Source organism: Podarcis melisellensis (assembly GCF_964234715.1).
Source record: "Podarcis melisellensis genome assembly, chromosome: Z".
In the NCBI taxonomy this organism is placed as follows: Eukaryota; Metazoa; Chordata; class Lepidosauria; order Squamata; family Lacertidae; genus Podarcis; species Podarcis melisellensis.
Genome location: NC_138547.1, coordinates 6,732,318 through 6,749,113, shown reverse-complemented (window position 1 = coordinate 6,749,113; position 16,796 = coordinate 6,732,318). Strand labels below are relative to the sequence as shown.

The 16,796-nt window shown below is 44.0% G+C and overlaps 2 long non-coding RNA genes across 4 annotated transcripts in view; one reads left to right on the top strand and one right to left on the bottom strand.

Moving 5' to 3' along the window:
- The first annotated feature begins 253 nt into the window (after nt 1-253).
- LOC309361588 overlaps nt 254-16,796 on the top strand; it is a 434,430-nt gene continuing 417,887 nt past the window's right edge. Inside the window, exons 1-2 of the long non-coding RNA XR_014164536.1 lie at nt 254-1,537; nt 1,909-3,861. This is a non-coding gene — a long non-coding RNA (uncharacterized lncRNA). The remainder of the gene's footprint in view (nt 1,538-1,908; nt 3,862-16,796) is intronic.
- LOC309361569 lies at nt 4,803-16,420 on the bottom strand. Of its 3 annotated transcripts, none has more exons than XR_014164513.1 (4): nt 14,927-16,420; nt 7,445-10,548; nt 5,825-5,926; nt 4,803-5,022 (listed from the first exon to the last, which is right to left on the bottom strand). It is a non-coding gene; the product is annotated as an uncharacterized lncRNA (long non-coding RNA). The 3 variants fall into 3 exon arrangements; XR_014164515.1 differs by lacking the exon at nt 4,803-5,022 and having other exon boundaries at nt 5,559-5,926; nt 14,927-15,040; nt 15,745-16,420; XR_014164514.1 differs by lacking the exon at nt 4,803-5,022 and having other exon boundaries at nt 5,559-5,926.

The following is a 16,796-nucleotide window of genomic DNA, read 5'->3' as shown; positions in this document are numbered from 1 at the left end:
GTGTTTTTGTGTGTGTGTGTGTGTGTGTGTTTTGGTAAATCTACCAAAGAATAAAATAAAATAAGGATTAAGGGGTTTTCTCAGGGCGGTGGAGGTCATTTGCGCTGTGTCCCATTGATGTGGTGGTGCTGGCACTCACCTTTATTCTTTTTAAAAGTATTTTATTAAGCAATTTCAACATAACAAATTATCAAACCATATATCCACATACATTATTTCCCCCCTTTTTTCTCCCCCTCCCTTCCATCCCTCCCTCCCCCCCACCAGGGACTTCCCTCAGCTCCGCTCTCTGATTTCTCTGCACATATTATTCTCTGCATGTTATAAAATTATACATATCCTTACCTTGTCTATCTATCATGTTATCAACCAAAAAATTTGTGTGTGTTTATTCAAAACCTGCCAAGCAGTCCAGTTCATTTTGTTGTCTTTTAATTTGTAAAAAGTTCCCATTCTTTCTTAAAGTCACAGTTGTCCTTGTCCCAGAGTTTTTATGTCAATTTAGCCAACTCTGCATAGCTCATCAATTTTTCTTGCCACTGTTCTTTTGTTGGGATTTCCTCATTCTTCCACTCACCTTTATTCTGATAGGAAATGCTCTTTGGTGGGGGATCAAGGAGAGTCAGTCGTGTGTGTGTGTGTGTGTGTGTGTGTGTGTGTGTGTGTGTGAGAGAGAGAGAGAGAGAGAGAGAGAGAGAGAGAGAAATGTCCCTATGTTCAACTGAGGAATGTTGGAGGGTAGGGAATAGTGGTCTTTTAACACTGCTCAACAGGCTTAACAAACTGAATTTTTGCATTCAGTTGTCATTCAACTCTAATCTTTATGTAGGGCTCATCCACATGTCTTGTGCCTAAAAAGCACACTTGGGCGGTTTCCCACTTGCCCCATGCTTCTAGGCATTGGTTCAAGAGCTTTTCATGGAATCACAGAATCATAGAATTTTAGAGTTGGAAGGGCCCCCAAGAGACATCTAGTCTAACCCCCTGCAATGCAGGAATCTCAACTAAAGCATCCATGACAGATGGCCATCCAATCTAGACAGAAGAGGCCCAGAGGGTGTTCAAGAGACTCAAGGCAATGTTGTCTCAGAAGAGTACTTAGCTCATCCCAACCCGCACCGGCCTATGACAGTGGAGACCGACGTGTCCAACAGGGTACTACGGGCAGTTCTGTTGCAAGAGGGTGATAATGGGGACCTGAGACCATGTGCCTACCACTCAAAAGCTGAATCCATCAGAGCAGAATTACACTATTTGGGGAAAAGAATTGCTGGCTTTCTGGGACACTCTGGGGACATGCTGACACTTTCTAAAGGGGGTGCAACACCAAGTGGAAGTGTGCACTGATCACAAGAATCTCGAACACTGGCAGATGGCTCAATACCTTAACCAGAGGCTGATAAGGTGGGCTCTGTGACACGCCAACAGGGCTGCTCCAACTGCTCCCCACTCCCCAAGGGCTGTGGACTTTATCACTGGCCGACTAGAGTCGCAGTAACAGACAGTGATATGGGTGGTGGTAAATCTGTTCTGGGACGTGGGTGGCGCTGTGGGTTAAAGCCTCAGCGCCTAGGGCTTGCCGATCGAAAGGTCGGCGGTTCGAATCCCCGCGGTGGGGTGCGCTCCCGTCTTTCGGTCCCAGCGCCTGCCAATCTAGCAGTTCGAAAGCACCCCCGGGTGCAAGTAGATAAATAGGGACCGCTTACTAGCGGGAAGGTAAACGGCGTTTCCGTGTGCAGCTCTGGCTCGCCAGAGCAGCGATGTCACGCTGGCCACGTGACCCGGAAGTGTCTCCGGACAGCGCTGGCCCCTGGCCTCTTAAGTGAGATGGGCGCACAACCCCAAAGTCTGTCAAGACTGGCCCGTACGGGCAGGGGTACCTTTACCTTTTAAATCTGTTCTAAAAAGATGGCACATTTTGTGCCCTGTAGGAAGTTTCCCTCGGTGCAGGAGATGGCACAGCTCTTTGTGGAACATGTGTTTAAACTGCATGGATTGCTTCAGAGAGTCATCTATAATAGAGGAACACAATTTACCTCCCAGTTTTGGAGGAAACTGATGCAACTAGAAGTTTGCCTCACGTCTGCTGGACACCCGCAGACAAATGGAGTCAGAAAGGACAAATGCCACCTTGTAACAGTACCAGTGATGCTACATGTATCAACAAGATGATTGGGTTCACAACAATGCAGTACACTCATCTACATAACAGACTCCCTTCTTTGTCTGCCTGGGATGATACCCATGCATCTTCCCAGGGCAAGAAGACAGCCTGGCAGTGTCAGCCACTGAACAGTTTGCAGAGGAACTAGAAGCTCTGCACAGCTTACTTCAAGAGCAGCTGGAGTGAGCTAAAGACAAATGCAAGAGTGAGGTGGATAAGCATAGACAGCCAAGCAAGGAGATAAGGGTGGGGGATCAGTTGTGATTGTCTACCAAGGACTTGCTGAAAAATGTGAGGTACTGGAAGTTGGGCCCTCAGAGGGTGGAACCGTTTGAAGTGGTGAAGCAAATTAACCCTGTGTCGTTCAGGCTTCGACTGCCTGAATCCATGAAGATACATCCTTTATTTCATGGGTCACTGTTGTCTCCCATGATGCTGCCACATCTGTATCAAACACAAAAAGAGGCTCCCCCCTCTTCTAATGATAGAAGGGGAACCAGAATACGAGGTGTCACAATTGCAGACTCTCGCTGGAAGGGGAGGAGACTGCAGTATCTAGTGTCTTGGAAGGGTTACAGAGATGAGGAAAAGTCATGGGAGGATTCTGGGAACATGCACGCCCCTAGGTTACAGACGGAGTTCCCCCGCAGGTACCCCAACAAACCCAAACCAAGAGGGTGGAGGGATGTACAGAAGGTGCTGGTGGAAGATGAAGAAAGTGAGGCAGAGTGGGGGCTCGAAAGAGAGGAGGACAATCAAGTTGGGGGTGAATGGGAAGAGAGTGAGGAGTGGTGGGAAGGCTTAGGTAGCTACCCTGAGAGAGAGGGGGAACAGGATGAGGAGGATCCTAGGGGAGGGGGTGATGTCATGAATACTCTAGCTCCCAGCTTAGGAATGCAGCCGGTAGAAGACTGCAGTTTGCAAATGACAGGGTCAGATTTCTCTCAGAGAGAGGCCAGGAGGCAGATGCCGAACCCGGCTCCTCTTCACCTTGAGAGTCAGCCAAATAAGACTGGGTTGGAATGCAGCCACGGCTCGCAAGAGTCACAAACAGGCGTGGAAGAGAAGATTGACAGCCTGTCTTCTCAGGAAGAAGTTGGAGGGGATCCAATGAGACCACGAAGTCATTGCTGGGGGAGGGTGTATGACAGGAAACAGAATAATAGAAACACGGGGGTCATAGGTTCCGTTTATTCTTCTGGAAGAGGAAGGATTCTTTAGAAGAGTCAACTGAGTGATGATACCAGAGGCTTGGCTAGAGCTGTCCGGAGCTAATTGCTTGTTTTTGCAAAAATCCTACTTTTAAATTACGTATGAGTACTGTGTTATCAAGCTGGGAACCTGGACTCCTGGGAACAGCATTAGCTTCCCCTCCCAGTTTGGTGTCATCTGCAAATTTGATGAGCATTCCCTCAATTCCTATATCAAAGTCATTTATAAAGACGTTAAACAACAGTGGGCCCAGGACAGAACCCTGCAGCACCCCACTTGTCACTTTCCCCCCGCATCACGAGGAACCATTAATAAGTACTCTTTAGGTTCGATCAGTCAACCAGCTACAAATCCACCTAACAGTTACCTCATCCAGCCTATATTTTACCTGCTTCCTTGTGAGAATTTCATGGTGTACTTTCTCAAAAGCCTTACTGAAATCAATATACGCTATGTCCACAGCATTCTCCTGATCCACCAAGTTTGTAATGCCATAAAAAAAGAAGAAATGTGATTAGTCTGGCATGACTTATTTTTGAAAAACACATGCTGGGTCTTAGCAATCACAGCATCCTTTTCTGAATGCTCACAGACTTGAAACTTTTTGGTTATTCCATTTCTTAATTGCTACTTTGCTGTTTCCTGCCTTGGGTGCAAAGGCAATGTTAGAAACCTAGGGTTGTCTCCAACTAAGTCCTACTCAGATTACACCCACTGAAATTAATGACTCTAATAGTTATATCTGATATTTTCAATGGACCTAATCTGAGTAGGACTAGCACTGGATATAATTCCTTATTATTATTGATGAAGATCTTACTTAATTATTTAAGTCATTTATGTTGCTGTTGTTTAGTCATTTAGTCGTGTCCGACTCTTCACGAACCCATGGACCAGAGCACGCTAGGCACTCCTGTCTTTCACTGCCTCCCACAGTTTGGTCAAACTCATGTTGGCCACTTCGAGAACACTGTCCAACCATCTCGTCCTCTGTCGTCCCCTTCTCCTTGTGCCCTCCATCTTTCCCAACATCAGGGTCTTTTCCAGGGAGTCTTCTCTTCTCATGAGGTGGCCAAAGTATTGGAGCCTCAGCTTCAGGATCTGTCCTTCCAGTGAGCACTCAGGGCTGATTTCCTTAAGAATGGAGAGGTTTGATCTTCATGGAACTCCTTCATGGATCACTGCCTTGCCGTGGCGAAGGGGCTTGAACAACTCAGAGAAGCTATGAGCTATGCCGTGCAGGGCCACCCAAGATGGACAGGTCATAGTGGAGAGTTTTGACCAAATGTGATCCACCTTGGAGCAGGAACTGGCAAGCTACTCCAGTATCCCTGCCAAGAAAACTCCATGGACAAAGACAACAGGCATATAAAAGTCATTTATATACTGCTTAATTACTGTATTCAGATTTCTCAGTGGTATAGAAAATGCGACAATAAACAATGAAAATGATGATTGTGATGCCTTTCTCTGTCTATCTGCACTTTCTTTTGTTGTTGCTACAAATGGCACGTGCTTGTACCTTGTACCAAAAGCCAGGAACTTCAGCTAAACAGATATAATTGGTTTGCCCTTTCTTGAATAAGAGTGGACCTTTCTGGGCTCTGATAAAATAGATTATCTCTGAGCCTTGCACCCTCAATACTCTGCAAAGAGAAAAAGGGAAATGCTGACACAATTAATGTCTACTCATGAATATGCCTTTTGCCAGGGGCATTAGGAAAATAGGGTACTGGCTTATACAGAGTCAATGGTCCACCTAGCCCAGTAATACCGACACCGACTGGCAGCAGCTCTCCAGGGTTTCAGACTGTGATCTCTCCCAGGCCTACTTGCAGATGCTGGGGAATGAACCTGGGACCTTGTGCATGCAAAGCAGGTACTCTACCACTGATCGACCCCCGTTTTCCCCTTAGCATTTTTCATATCTTTATTTATAGATGCAAATGAAGCAAATTTTTAGAAGGAAAGCTGCCTTGTAAACAAAGTAATTTCTCTCTCTCCTGTTTTTCTTAAAAAAATCATTTAATATAATGGGTCAAAATCTTTCTTTTTTAAAGCAATTGCTGTAGTGCGAGTGTGTATGGTGTTTTGTTTTTAAAGATGACCTTCAGATGTTGTGGCATCCCTGCTATGCTTGATAGCTCGCCATCCTTCCATTGCGGTCCATTCAAATCTCCTTCCATTGTGGTCCATTCAAATCTGACTGTCTGGACACCACAGCCTTTCACTCTAAGCTCCTTCAACAAACTTGGTTACCCCACACACTTTGATGGCCTCCACCATTGCTACTTTCCAGTCATTACCAACCCCTGACAAGATTTTAATGAGGCCAGAGGTCTCTGGATGAAATAAGAATGGGGTCCCAGAACTTTCAAAATGAAACCTAATGAAAAATATATGCTTGTTCTCCCATGAGCCATCTAATTTTCACATCTCACAAATTACCTCTGTTAATGCAAGCTGCACCCTGCTCCTGAATGACTTCAGACACTGAACTCTGGAGTCTTTGTCACATTATCTGGCACTGAGTAATTCCATACCAGTAGTCTGACATTTCCATTCAAGGGGGGAGGGAGGGGAAGAGAAAAGAGAGATATATAAATTGATTAAAATTCAACAGGCACAGAGTGTTCAGCTTTTAAAGGTCGGAGAATCCAGCAGATGATCAACTGTAAAATAATTCGACATTTACAGAGGTGAGGGTGGTGGAATGGGTGGAGAACAGGAGGACGTGTCCAGCTCTTTCACTGGCCAGATATTAACGGCTGAACCAGAATTAAAGCCAATGTAATTATAGTCTAACTAACTGAGTTTCAACCCAGTTGGAGGGTTTTAGGTAATCTGCACTTCTTGGAGAGACATTACGGAAAAGTTCTGAACAAAGAGGTGAGAAGAGCTGTCCCTTCCTGGATTTTCCTGCTTCCCTTTGAGATACCTGGTTGTGAGAACAGGATGCTGGACTAGATGGGCCTTTGGTCCGATCCAGCAGGGCTCTTATGTTTGAAAGACATAGGCACATAGGAAGAGCCCTGCTGGATCAAACCAAAGGACTATGTAGTCCAGCATCCCGTTTCCCATAATGGTCAATCTCAGAGAAGCCCAAAATAAGGACATGAAGGGAACAGCCACCTCTTACTCATATTCCTCCAGTGAGTAGTATTGGAGCTATCTTATTGCTATCATGACATGGATTGTTTTAATCCCTTCTTTGCCTGAGATCCCACTGCCAATCACTGAGAAAGCCACTGCCAGTCAGAGAAGACAGTACTGAACTAGATAGTTTGTTTGACCTGCTATAAGGCAACTTCCTATATCTGAGGATAACCTTAGCGTGATGACCTCTCCTTTAGTGGACCCCATTCTCCTTTCCATATGGGAAACCATTGCATACAGAAGACCCCAGGTTCAATCCCCAGCACCAGCAGGCAGGACTGGGAATGGACCCCATCTGAAACCACAGAGAGCTGCTGCCACTCGGTGTAGGCAACACTGAGCTAGATGGACCAATGGCCTGACATAGAAGAAGGCAGCTTCCGGTCTTTCTGTGATGTTTTGAAAAGCTCCTGTCCAAAACCCCGAAGAGCTGCTGCCAATCAGAGTAGACAGTACTGAACTAGGTGGGCCAAACATCCGTCACAGTATAAGGCAGCTATGTTAATGCTTGCTTGTCAGGAAGAAAGCTGGGGAGTTATCAGGTGGTGTATGCTGCTATTTGCCCTTGCTACCTTTACTACTCACTTGCTCATCTCATCCCCTCTAGGGCAGAGAGAGTGTGGGGTAAACAAGCAGATTCCAACAGCAAACAGGAAGAGAAGCAGCTGACTTAGCAGGCTCTCAGATATGCCCCACCACCCTAGCCATGCTTGGTAAGTGCTCTATTATGTCAACTCCTGATGGCAGCCCTGGGGTTTACAGCTGATGTTTGATCCCAGCTAACTGACTTCCCAGACAATTGATGTGCCTTTTGTGTGGAGCACCTGTGTTTACAAATATTTAAACTAGTTGTGAGGCACCAAGGGGTGTGTATGTCTCAAAACAAGGATTCTAACCACCAGTCAGACATACCAGTGCTCTGATACTTCAGCCAACCAGGCAGATTTGGCTCTGTGGATCAAGAGCACCTTCTAGGTTGATGTTGAAGTCCAAATGCTTGTTGGTTGACCCTACAGTCCAAACTAAGGCACACTGTGTAATATAAAACTGACACCCAAGGACGCTTCCAGAACATCACTCTTTTCAAGAGAGATTTGGCCACATACTGGCAAATTCGGGCTACACATTTAAAGTTTAAAGTTTAAACATTTAAAGTTGCTGTTGCACAACAAACTTGACTCCCCAAAACTGGACTTGCGATAAACACAAATTAAAGAGAAATGTGCTGGAACATATAGGATAACAATTACTTGACACAACTTCATATAAACTCAGAAGGAATGCTCAATAATCAGCTGGCATCAGCTAACTTCCCCACAGAGTTTGTGAAAACAAATCAAGATGTAAGTTCAATAAACCCAAGTCATTCCTGCAGTCTGAATTCCTCATCTCATCATGTGCCTCGTCTTGTTTACTTCTTGATTTGCCTTTCCCACAATAGCTTACTTTTGACTATGTCAAAGGTAGCCAATATAGTGCCTTCCTGATGTTGATGGACCACAGCTTCCATCATGCCTGATGACTGGCCATGCTGCCTAGTGCTGATGGGAGTTGGAGGCCAATATCTAGAGGACACCATGTTGATTTCCAGCTATGTAAACTACCTTTGGCTCTGTGGAGCCTTGTTTGCAAACTGCAGCCTGATGGTTCCTCTTACTCCACAATTAGCAATACAGTCGTACCTCGGCTCCCAAACACCTTGGGAATCGAATGTTTCAGCTCCAGAATGATAGAAACTGGGAGTGTGTGTTCTGGTTTTTGAATGTTCTTTTGGAAGCCGAACATTTGGCTGGGCTTTCACAGCCAGCCAGAAGCTGCGCTTTGGAAGTCAAACATTTCGGAAGTAGAACTGACTTCCATAATGGATTCTGTTTGACTTCCGAGGTACAACTGTACTTAATGTATGGGAGGAGTGTAATGATAAATTAATGCATAAAACATTGATTTCCTTCATGTTAGTAGCTGCTTGGTTAGAAATTGCAAAAACCTGGAAGTTGGTTGTCAGCTTAACTTTTGAACAATGGTTCCACAGATTTTTGCAAATTGCACTTGAAGAAAACGTAAGTGTAGAATATAAAATTGGGCAAAGGGAAAGCAAAGCATTTTGGCTTTTGGGGAACCTGGTCCACTCATGGAATTTGTTACAGGATATATTACAGGATTCTCTCCTCACCCCCCCCTTCTCTTTTCTTTCTCTTTGCTGTTGTTTTGTTTTTTACTTTAGTTTGATTAGTTTTTTTATTATATTGTACAGTATGTTGGAAAGTTTCAATTTTTTTATAGGAATACATTACAGGATATAGACTAGATCTTCATCTTCCATCTGCCTTCTTGAGACTGTTGAACCCCATCTGAAGTGGCTTATGTCCTCTGCCTTTGGGACTCTAATTTGTTCTACTTTGGATATCCTCAAAAACTTTTCAGCTGTTTGTTCTGTTTTTTTCTCATCAAGTATATCTACATCCACATATATCTATATCTCTCTGCAGCCTGTTCCAGAGGCCTTTTTTAATGTCCGTATTTCTAGGCTGCCTTTTAGGGCAAACCACTCCACAAAATACATTGTAAAAAAACCAACCATTTGGATCGGCAGTCTAAAGCCATTCACAGGCCAGCTATGCATCAAGTAAAACAGCTTAAAACAGTTGCAGACAAGCATCTCTATGAATCTTTCAAGAAAAAGCAACCTAAAATAACTGTGTTTTAAAGGCCTGTTTAAAAGCCTGTGTTGACGACACCATAGATAAATAATTTGTAAGAGAGTTCCATTTATGTGAGGCTACCACTGAGCAGGCTCTGCTTTTTTGTGCCTGCCAATCTGATTCATCTTCCAGGGGGGCCTATGCACAAGGCCTCTATAACTTATCTCAGGGACTGGGCAGGAACATATGGTTGAAGTCATTCCCCTGAACTGTGGGATGAAAGCATTCAAAATGTTAGGTAAAGGGTTAATGCTTGCAAGGGCTATAGAACTCTGAGGCAGTTATGTCCGTTGGTACAGCAGTGGCAGTTATTAACAGTCCTTTGTGTGAGAGCAGCAGGTATTTTCTGTTGTGCTGCTGTCTGCCTCAGTTAGTCAGCCTGCAACACTATTTGTCTTAGAGACAAGCTTATGTAAGATGTATCAGCAATGTAAATAACATCTGTCTTGTATATTTAATCTAACAAGTGCAAGTACACTGAGTAAAAGTTATATGTTATTTAAACTTTAAACAGAGAATGTCTTGCGTAGTTTTTATAGGAGGTAAAAGGGAACTAATTAAAGGGTCAAACAACCCAGGCTCTCTTCTGCATAACTCTGTAAATGGGAACTAAAGTTTAATTCCCACACAAACAACCTTGTCCCATGCCATTTAACTGTAAAGTGAAGCACCAAATCTTCATGATTCATCCTTCAAAAGCATATCAGTCCTTTGAAAACAAACTTGGATTAGTCTAACCAGGGTGGGGAAAATATAGCCCGAGGGCCATATTCCCTTCTGTGAAACTTTCCAGGAGGCCACAGGCCAGTGGTGGGTAGGAACAGAATCTAAAGTATGTGAAGAGACAGATGTAGATTTCACTTTTGTACAGCAGACTGGTTTCTAGACACACTTGCTTCCTACAGCGAGGCAAGAAGCATGATCAGAGTTCAAGGGCACATCCCAGCCAGGCAAAAGCACTCAAGGAGGGTAGAAGTCAGGTCTGGCAAGAGATTTGGCCTGGGGAGAGTTCTGAGAGCCAGCTGGAGAGGACTGGATGGTCTGCATTTGGCCCCTGGACCTGAGCTTTCCCAGTGTTTCTTCTCTTGTTTCCAGTTCTCCCTTCAGGTGGGACCATTTCAGCATGGGCAAAAGTTGTCCACTACAGGTGGCTCTAAACACAACACCAGTCTCAGAGAATTTCCTGTTGATTCAGAGTCCCGGAGAAGCCTTGTGTCCCCCTCACTGTGAATTCTCTTCGTAGATGTCAAGAACTCAGCATTCAATCAGGGATGCTTGGAGTGACTGTTTCAGAGAGGCTCAGGAATGTGCCAGCTTTGAGGGGGAAAAGGAAGGGGAGAGTGAGAGAGCAATCAGTGCAAAAGGCTTCAAGAGGATATACTGGGGGTTTTTTTGGGCTGGGGGTTTCTTCCTAGTGAAGAGACAGCTAATTTTGTGTGCTGTAGTTGTCATGGCAGCAGAATAAGAGGCTCACAAATTGATCTCAGGACTTCTGGAATTGATGGGCTGTCCTGGGGTGACAAGGAATAGAAGAAGCACCTGCTGGATCAAGCCAATGGCCCACCCCGTCCAGCATCCAGTTGCCTACAGGAAACCCAAAAGCAGGACCTCAGCGCCACAGCACTCTCCCCTCCTGTGGCTTCCAGAAACTGCTATTCAGAAGCAAACATCCTCTAACCATTGAGGTAGAGCATAGCCATCCTAGCTAGTAGCCACCAATAACCATATCCTCCATCCATTTGTCTAATCCTCTTTTAAAGGCACCCTAATTGGTGGGACGCAGGTGGCGCTGTGGGTTAAACCACAGAGCCTAGGACTTGCCGATCTGAAGGTCGGTGGTTCGAATCCCCGCAACGGGGTGAGCTCCTGTTGCTCGGTCCCTGCTCCTGCCAACCTAACAGTTTGAAAGCACATCAAAGTGCAAGTAGATAAATAGGTACCGCTCCGGCGGGAAGGTAAATGGCGTTTCTGTGCGTTGCTCTGGTTTGCCAGAAGCGGCTTAGTCATGCTGGCCACATGACCCGGAAGCTGTACGCCGGCTCCCTCGGCCAATAAAGCAAGATGAGCGCTGCCATCCCAGAGTCGGTCACGACTGGATCTAATGGTCAGGGGTCCCTTTACCTTTACCTTTAGTTGGTGGACATCACTGCCTCATGTGGGAGCAAATTCTATAGTTTAGCTATGTGCTGTGTGAATTAGCCATTTCTTTTGCCACTGGCAGAAACACTTGCATTGCATACAAAAGGTCCCAGGTGTGATCCCTGGCATTTCTAGGCAGGGCTGGAAATGTCTCCTGTCTGAAACTCTGGAGGGCTGCTACCAATCAGTGTAGACAGTACAGAGCTAGGTGGACCAGTGGGCTGGTGTATAAGGCAACTTTCTATGTTCCAAAGGTCATGGTTTGGAATATACATACATATACATATACATATGAGTGTCTGTGTGTGTGTGTGTGTGCGTGCGTGCACGTATACTCACACATAAATACATATAGGTATGTGTGTTTGTTTTCATCTTGATATTTTATTGATTTTAAGGTAGTAATCTTAATTATAGTTTGCTGTTTTCTCCGATACTGTCCGATACTGTCCTTTTTCTTGATTAGTGTTCAATTCTATGTATGTTCAATCCACACTATGTATGTTGTTAGGAGTGATGCAAAATTAAAGATATACTTCAGTCTGGGAAGAACAGCAAATTAAGCGATGTGTCTGGGGTTTGTTGACTTTAAAAAGGATCTTTATAAAGGAAAGGAAGGATTAAACAATTTCTTAGGTAGTTATATTCATATATTTATCTATTCACATGATAGTTGTTGAACTTCATTTGGCTCTGTGTGTGTGTGTGTGTGTGTGTGTGTGTGTGTGTGTATGTATTCCTGAACTTCCAAGTACAGAGCACAGCTCACTCATTTAAGATAGGAGTCACCAAGCTATGTGGGACTTCAGGTAAATTAGGCATGTTGAGAAAGTGCCATGCTCTTTGTAAGTGGGCAACTTACAAAGAGTTGCTCACAGAAGTACAACAACAATTGGAATCGAAAAGTTCTGAAGATATGACAGTTAGTTACAGATTGGTTGCAATACCATCAAGTAAATGATGTGTTTAAAATAGACGAGAAAAATGGATTTAGAACAGAAATTTCTGTGGAAAAGAATGTGAAGTCACTTTCTAAAATGTATAAATTGTTGCTAGAGTGGCATACTAAGGATGAAGAAGTTAAATCGTTACTGATAAAATGGGCACAAGATATTGGGCACAATATCCAATTTTCATCTTGGGGAAAATTATGGCGGGAAGACTTAAAATTTACAGCGTGCTGTGCGTTGAAGGAAAACTACATGACAATGATGTATCACAGTGGTATTGAACAGCTGTAAAATTAGCTAAAATTAGCTAAACTGCTTGCAATGTTTGCTAGAAATGTAGGGAGAAGGAAGGCACGTTCTTCAGAATACTTAAGCATTCTGGGAAATGATTTACAATGAGTTGAAGAAAATGTTTAAAATAACATTTGTGAAAAAACCAGAGGCTTTTTTTGTTAGGCATTTTAGGTACAGAGATTCTGAGGGAGCAGAAATGACTATTCATGTACGCGATGACAGCAGTGAGGATACTACTGGCCCAGAGATGGAAAGAAGACAAAGTTCCAACCAGAGAGGAATGGCTGATGAAGATGATGGACTATGCCGAAATGGTGAAATTGACTGGGAAAAGCAGAAACCAGGAAGAGAAGAATTTTAAGAAGGAATGGGAAAAATTCATAATGTACTAAAGAGAACACTGTAAACAACTGAAAACTTTGGCAGCATTCGAGTAATGCTTGTAATGCATGAAAAACTATGGAAAAATGGATTACTGTTCTTTTAACAAGTTAGAGAAAATAAGATAAGCAGATGAAAAGAAAGATTGATAATGGTAACCATGGAAGGGCGGAGGGAAGGCAAGGGATTTAAAGAATCCTAAATGAGGAGGTGAATGATTTGTTTGAGTTTAAATTTATTATGTAGAATTTAATAAAAATTTATTTATTTATTTTTAAAAGAGAAAGTGCCATGGGCACCAATCACAAAATGACTACTAAGGTATGTGTAAAGGTAAAGGACCCCTGACCATTAGGTCCAGTCGTGACCAACTTTGGGGTTGTGGCGCTCATCTGGCTTTATTGGTCGAGGGAGCCGGCGTACAGCTTCCAGGCCATGTGGCCAGCATGACTAAGCCGCTTCTGGCGAACCAGAGCAGCGCATGGAAAAGCCGTTTACCTTCCCACCGGAGCGGTACCTATTTATCTACTTGCACTTTGATGTGCTTTCGAACTGTTAGGTTGGCAGGAGCTGGGACCGAGCGATAGGAGCTCACCCTGTTGCGGGGATTCGAACCGCCAACCTTCTGATCGTCAAGCCCTAGGCTAAATGACTGCAATGGGTGTGGCACCTCAGGCCCTTCTTTGTGTGCTCCCTCCACAAGAGGTCCAGGTGCGGCAACATGAGAACAGAGTCTTTTCAGTTGTGACTCCCCATTTATGAAATGTTCTCCCCAAGGAGGCCCACCTGGTGCCTTTATTACATATCTTTAGGTGCCAGGTAAAGTGGTTTCTCTGTAATCAGGCCTTTGACTGACTAAACAATTTATGGGCTTTTAAATGTGTTTGAGGGAGGGTAGTTATTGGTCTCGTTTGGTATTTTTATATCGTAAACTGTCCTGTGATCTTCATATTAAGGTTGTTTTTATAAAACATAATTACAGTGGTACATCAGGTTAGATATGCTTCAAGTTACAGACTCCACTAACCCAGAAATATTACCTCTGGTTAAGAACTTTGCTTCAGGATCAGAACAGAAATTGCAGCAGTGGTGCAGCAGCAGCATTAGCTAAAGTGGTGCTTCAGGTTAAGAACAGTTTCAGGTTAAGTACAGACCTCCAGAGTGAATTACGTTCTTAACCTGAGGTACCACTGTATACGTAACAATACATAATTATAAAACAAACAAATAATAAGAACAACAAGAACACAATATGGCTGTCTTGCATGTGCCATAATACAAAATGACTGCCCTGGATTGTGGAGTAAAACAAAATGGCTGTCATTTTGTTTTACTCCACATTTTGTTTTACTCATATATAAAGGTTAGAAAGAACCAAAAATGGTGTAGATATGCCACCCCAAGTAATTTTGATATTTGAGGGGTTATATAATAAGACCTTTTGCTTGTGCCATAGGAGGTACTGGCAGGTGGACCGTTACCCACAAATGTACTGTTGACAACCCCCTCAGATAGCCAGCCTTCTAAGGTCTACCTGCCATTTCTCTCTCGTGAGAGTGTTTTTGTGCTGCCTCGTGCAATGGGCTGACATTTAAGTTTTAGAGCAGAGGCTGGAAATAATGGCTTTTTTGCTGAGCTCCTTGCTAATCACAAACTGCTTTCGCATATTGAAAATGAGTTCTGCTCAGGACTATTGATTTTTTTGCTCTTTGCTGTTCTTTATTTCATGCTCTGCGTCAAGATGCTTAACCTTACGGGGCTGGGATATGCCACAACTCAGTTGTCACAACTTATGCAGCCCTTTCCGCTAAGTGTGAGAATTAATGATGCAGCAAAGACAGTAAGGTGGAGAAGGGGCATCTTAAGATTCAGGGACGCTCAAAGGAGTAGAAATGGTGGCTAGATTTTATCACATGCTATTGTCAAACCTTTAGAGCCAGCTTGGTGTAATGGAAAAGCGGAGAATCCTTTTCAGCCTGAGGGCCACATTCTCTGCTGGGAAACCTTCCAATAGCCAGTGTTGAGTGGGACCAGAGGCAAAACTGGGTGAAACAAAGAATGTAAATTTTACCTTTGTGCAGTAGACTGTATTGTACACCCACTTCAAAGAAGGTGTGAAACAGGGCCAGTGAAAGGTATGGTTTGGGGAGGGTTTTGAGGGCCAGACAGAGAGGTCCTGTGGGTCACATTTTGCCCTTGGGTCTGAGGTGCCCCATCCCTGCCCCTTTGTGTAAAGATGCAAGGAAGGTATTAAACCTGGGAAATCTTCTGTATGCTGCAAATCATCTGCTTTGTCACTGAAATATGCTGCCAGGAGCTGCTGCCTCACAATGGCTATGCAATGCTGGAAGCTGTAATGTTGCACTCTCAGCAAGGGCAATTGCACTTTACCCTATATACAGCTCGCAATAGCTCATATGTCTGGGCGATTACCAAGGTAATGTTGAACAGCAAATGCAGCTGCCTATTTTCCATCTCCCTCTTTCTTGCTAGCATTTGATGTTCAAGGATTACAAACAATTTTCAAATCAAACATGTGTTAAATGTCACCTTTCAGCTACATTCGCTTGCTAAAAAGAACCTTAAGATATCAATTCCTTTCCCCACCCCCAGAGTATTTTTTTTTTGTAAAAAAGAACAAAGAGATTTGGAACAGCACACATTGTGTAGGAAATTTGAGTTCCTCATAGGTATTGTAGGGCAATTTCCTTTTTTAAAAAATCATTAACAAATCAAATGCTATTACCATGGCTTTCATCATTTGGGGCTTGTCAGTTTTCTACTTTCTCTGGAGTTCCACGTAAGGAGGATGCAAATACACATGCTGGAGTGGCTGCTACTGTTCCTATTCTCAAAAAGGGTTGGTGGTGGGTAGGTGAGCAAGCTTTTGGAATTTCAAAACCATCCATTCATATAATGGGGAACCTAAAAAAATATAAATGTTTGATGCCTTTTAAACAGATTGGCTGTGAGGAACCTCTTTTTTTTTGCTTTTTGTTTTGTCACTGCCTGCTTTCTCTTAAACAGTTGAGGGTTGAATACCAGTTGTGGTTGGGACCAGAGGCAAAAATGGACAGAAACATTGCCTTTCCCCTCTTTCTTCCACCCCTTTTCTCCCTCTCTCTGAATTCCCTGTTTTTCTCCCTCGTTTTCCTTCTCTCCTCTGCCAGTCTTTCTCTCCTCCTCTCTTATTTCTGCTACCCACTTCCCTTCCCTTTTGACACCATCTTCCAGTTGCTGTGCGACTTGGGGCAGCCCTGAACAGATGCTGGTTTGACAACATCTGCGTTCATCACCCATGGGAGAGCTAAAAACTATGGCAAGTCGTCTGTCTAACTGGTTTGGGGGCTTGCCCCTAGTTATGGTGCAAGTCAAATAAATGGGCCTCCCTTGTTCTCTTAGATTCAGGCAGGTGGTATGGGCAGCTCCGTGCAATGGCAGAGGCCTGGTTGGAAAGCTGAAAGCCCACCGCTGCTACATGGGAGATGAATGGAAGAAAAGGAAATACAAATGCCCCCTCTCCCCCGCTGCTAGGAGCAGTTAGGAGCTAGGTGAAGTCATAGATCTAAAAATAGTGTAGACATGCACATACTGGTCAGGTTCTGTTTTGACTTGAAATAGTTTTAGGAGGCTTCTCAGAGTCCAGTTCAGGCAGAGTCAATATGCAAGGTTCAGCCAAGTCTTAAGGTCAGGAATATCTCAGTTAACATAGTCAGATGGCCCACGGGTCAAGAAAGCCAAGAGTCCAAGGTCATGGGAAGTAAGACAGGAATGATGAACATTGTTTCCAGGAACTGA